Genomic DNA, 4,647 nt, shown 5'->3' with positions numbered 1-4,647 from the left:
GATCAAAACTATGAACATTAAAATGAAAACTGTATCACAACAACCAACAACAGAAGCTAGGGAATCAAAACAAAAGCAAACTAAGTAGGCAAAAAGAGTGGGAAAAGAATTATAGGTATGGAGATCATTTTGGGGGGAGGTCAGTGGGGAGGGGGAAGGGAAGAAAGGGAGGGAGATGGTACAGGAATTAAGAAGCTTAGTAGGAGGGAATGGAGTAGATAGAAAGATGTTGAGAAGAACTATATGCACAACCAATAGGCATGGACTAAGGGTGAGGGGACAACTGGAGGGAAGGGGTCACTGGGTGGTGGGGAACAAAGGAAAAGGAAATTGGGACAACTGTAATAGCATAATCAATAAAGCATATATTTCTTAAAAGAATTCATTATACTATATAAGATTTTAAAATAATTTTCAACAAAATTTTACATTTTTCGAGTCTGGTCGGCTCCTTGCGCTCGGCGGCCGCGGCGGCAGGAGCAGCAGACATTGGCGGCTGTGCCGCAAGGATCAGTTCCCCGGGTTTTGTGGTCCGAGACTTCCTTCGGGGCGTCCAGAAAGCAAACCAAAATGGAGTATGAGTGGAAACCTGACGAGCAAGGGCTTCAGCAAATCCTGCAGCTGCTGAAGGAGTCCCAGTCTCCAGACACCACCATCCAGAGAACCGTGCAATAAAAACTGGAACAACTCAATCAATATCCAGATTTTAACAACTACCTAATCTTTGTTCTGACAAAATTAAAACCTGAAGATGAACCCACTAGATCATTGAGTGGCCTCATTTTGAAGAATAATGTTAAAGCACATTTTCAGAACTTCCCAAATGGTGTAACCGACTTTATTAAAAGCGAATGTTTAAATAATATTGGTGACTCCTCTCCTTTGATTAGAGCCACTGTAGGTATTTTGATTACAACCATAGCCTCCAAGGGAGAATTGCAGAATTGGCCTGACCTCTTACCAAAACTCTGTAGCTTATTGGATTCTGAAGATTACAACACTTGTGAGGGAGCGTTTGGTGCCCTTCAGAAGATATGTGAAGATTCTGCTGAGATTTTAGATAGTGATGTTTTAGATCGTCTTCTCAACATCATGATTCCAAAATTTTTACAGTTCTTCAAGCACAGTAGTCCAAAAATAAGATCTCATGCTGTTGCTTGTGTCAATCAGTTTATCATCAGTAGGACTCAAGCTCTGATGTTGCACATTGATTCTTTCATTGAGAATCTCTTTGCGTTGGCTGGGGATGAAGAACCAGAGGTACGGAAAAACGTGTGCCGGGCACTTGTGATGTTGCTTGAAGTTCGAATGGATCGCCTGCTTCCTCACATGCATAATATAGTTGAGTACATGCTGCAGAGGACCCAAGATCAGGATGAAAATGTGGCTCTAGAAGCCTGTGAATTTTTGGCTCACTTTGGCCGAGCAACCAATTTGCAAAGATGTACTTGTAAGGCACCTTCCTAAGTTGATTCCTGTGTTAGTGAATGGCATGAAGTACTCAGATATAGATATTATCCTACTTAAGGGTGATGTTGAAGAAGATGAAACAGGACATAAGGCCGCGCTTTCACCGATCGAGGACGGTGGCCCAGCAGCACGAGGAAGACGGCATCGAAGAGGACGATGATGATGACGACGACATTGATGACGACGACACGATTTCAGACTGGAATCTGCGAAAATGTTCTGCTGCTGCTCTAGATGTTCTTGCAAATGTGTATCGTGATGAGCTTTTGCCACATATTTTGCCCCTTTTGAAAGAATTACTTTTTCATCATCACCCTGGCTGGTTTGGCTCAGTGGATTGAGCGTCGGCCTGCGAGCTAAGTGTCGCTGGTTCGATCTTCCAGTCAGGGCACATCAGAGAAGGAAAACTCTGACTCCAAAAAACCTCCGCTGCCTTGCGGCATACCTCTTCAGGGGAAAGGCTAAGGGAGTAAACCCCGACAGAAAATCCGGAGCCGGAGTCCCTAAGGCGGTTTGACGTTGTAGTCAACACCGGCAACTCCTGCGGCGCACCTGAAGCCAAGCTGTATTGACTCCGTCTTTCCCTTGGACCCTTCAGCTGCGAAGAGAGGGGGGGTCTGCTGCATGGGCAACAGCAGACCCTCCATATCACCCTGCCCAGGCTCTGTAGCTTCAGCTTCACTGGAGAGGACACTCCAGCGTCATCGCAAGATGTCGATTCAACACGGGAGGAGACAGATACCGTGTCACTCCCGAGTCGGACTGCACAACCATTCTCGGCGGTGCAGATAGACTCTTAAGAAGCTACACCATCGTCTCTCGAGACGGACGGCTGCCGACGACGACGACGACGACGACTTTTTCATCATGACTGGGTTGTTAAAGAATCAGGCATCTTGGTTTTAGGAGCAATTGCTGAAGGTTGCATGCAAGGCATGATTCCGTACTTGCCTGAGCTCATTCCTCACCTTATTCATTGCCTCTCTGATAAAAAGACTCTCCTGCGTTCCATAACATGCTGGACTCTGAGCCGCTATGCACACTGGGTAGTCAGCCAGCCCCCAGACACGTACTTGAAGCCATTAATGACAGAATTGCTAAAGCGTATCCTGGATAGCAACAAGAGAGTACAAGAAGCTGCCTGCAGTGCCTTTGCTACCCTAGAAGAGGAGGCTTGTACAGAACTTGTTCCTTACCTTGCTTATATACTTGATACTTTGGTCTTCGCATTTAGTAAATACCAACATAAGAACTTGCTCATTCTTTATGATGCCATAGGAACATTAGCAGATTCAGTAGGACATCATTTAAACAAACCAGAATATATTCAGATGCTAATGCCTCCACTGATCCAGAAATGGAACATGTTAAAGGATGAAGATAAAGATCTCTTCCCTTTACTTGAGTGCCTATCTTCAGTTGCCACAGCCCTGCAGTCTGGCTTCCTTCCCTACTGTGAACCTGTGTATCTACGATGTGTAAACCTGGTACAGAAGACTCTTGCACAAGCCATGCTGAACAATGCTCAACCAGATCAATATGAGGCTCCAGATAAAGATTTTATGATAGTGGCTCTTGATTTACTCAGCGGCCTGGCTGAAGGACTGGGAGGCAACATTGAACAGCTAGTGGCCCGAAGTAACATTCTAACCCTAATGTATCAGTGCATGCAGGATAAAATGCCAGAAGTTCGACAGAGTTCCTTCGCCCTATTAGGTGATCTCACAAAAGCTTGCTTTCAGCATGTTAAGCCTTGTATAGCTGATTTCATGCCAATATTGGGAACCAACTTAAATCCAGAGTTCATTTCAGTCTGCAATGATGCCACATGGGCAATTGGAGAAATCTCCATTCAAATGGGCATAGAGATGCAGCCTTATATTCCTATGGTGCTGCACCAGCTTGTAGAAATCATTAACAGACCCAACACACCAAAGATGCTGTTAGAGAACACAGCAATAACAATTGGTCGTCTTGGTTACGTTTGTCCTCAAGAGGTGGCCCCCATGCTACAGCAGTTTATAAGACCCTGGTGCACCTCTCTGAGAAACATAAGGGACAATGAGGAGAAGGATTCAGCATTCCGTGGCATTTGTACCATGATCAGTGTGAATCCCAGTGGAGTAATCCAAGATTTTATATTTTTTTGTGATGCTGTTGCATCATGGATTAACCCAAAAGATGATCTGAGAGACATGTTCTGTAAGATCCTTCATGGATTTAAAAATCAAGTTGGGGATGAAAATTGGAGGCGTTTCTCTGACCAGTTTCCACCTCCCTTAAAAGAGCGTCTTGCAGCTTTTTATGGTGTTTAACCTCATAAACTTAAGCTGCAGTCCCATAATTAGGGGTCCTTCAGTCTTGGAGACTATGAGGGAGCCTCTGCACCCAGGGAAAATGTTACCCTTTACAGGGGGGAAGGGTAAACCAGTAGGGAATACAGTCCCAACCCTACTGGGAGGGGCGGGAGGGAGGTGTTGCCGTCACTGTATTAAGTCGATGTTGGGAAACGTTTTAACATCTGGAGCCTTTGTGGGTGGAAATCTGTCTTCAGTTACAACTCCGCACTGGATGTGAAGAAGCAAAAACTATTCAGTCTGCTCACAAAACAGTACATTCTGGAATATTATGGGGAATTGTACCAAAACAAGAACCATATAAATGATGCATAGAGATAAAGGAGAGGAAAATTTCTATAGCGCACAATAAAGGAAACCTAAGAAAGGGGGTCACAAACAGTAAAGAAGCTTTTTTATTTTTAATTTAAAGGTTTTTTACAAATTTCCCCACATGATGGGAACTTGTTTTTGCATGCTGATAGAGAACTACACAGATGAAGCTAATAGTGTTAAAAATCAGCTTGCCAACCCATAGTAGAAGCAGGTTCTTGGAAGCAATTGAAGGTACCCCCCAAAAAGTTGGAAATAAAAAAAATATAATTTAAACAAAGAAACACCCTGTGAAATGCCAAATGAGTCACTCCTTTTACGTTTGTGGGGTGGGCAGGGCGGGAGGAATAAATGGGGTTGGACATATCAAACTAAAGATTGGACTCTTGATTTTGCATTAAAACATTAATGTAGTGGATATAATTTGATGGTTGTACTTCATTAGATTTAATTTCTAGGCCAAGACGTTATTTTTAAAGTGCAGTTTAAGGTTCAGGCATGCATTCTG

At 43.9% G+C, this 4,647-nt stretch overlaps 1 pseudogene; it reads left to right on the top strand.

Annotated features, from left to right (window-relative positions):
• Positions 1-453: 453 nt before the first annotated feature.
• LOC150003182 (transportin-1-like) lies at positions 454-4,425 on the top strand (annotated as a pseudogene).
• The last annotated feature ends 222 nt before the right edge of the window (positions 4,426-4,647 follow it).

This window comes from Furipterus horrens, unplaced genomic scaffold (genome assembly GCF_987537825.1).
Source record: "Furipterus horrens unplaced genomic scaffold, mFurHor1.1.pri manual_scaffold_8, whole genome shotgun sequence".
In the NCBI taxonomy this organism is placed as follows: Eukaryota; Metazoa; Chordata; class Mammalia; order Chiroptera; family Furipteridae; genus Furipterus; species Furipterus horrens.
The sequence above is the reverse complement of the archived record's forward strand: the minus strand, read 5'-3'. Positions and strand labels throughout refer to the sequence as shown.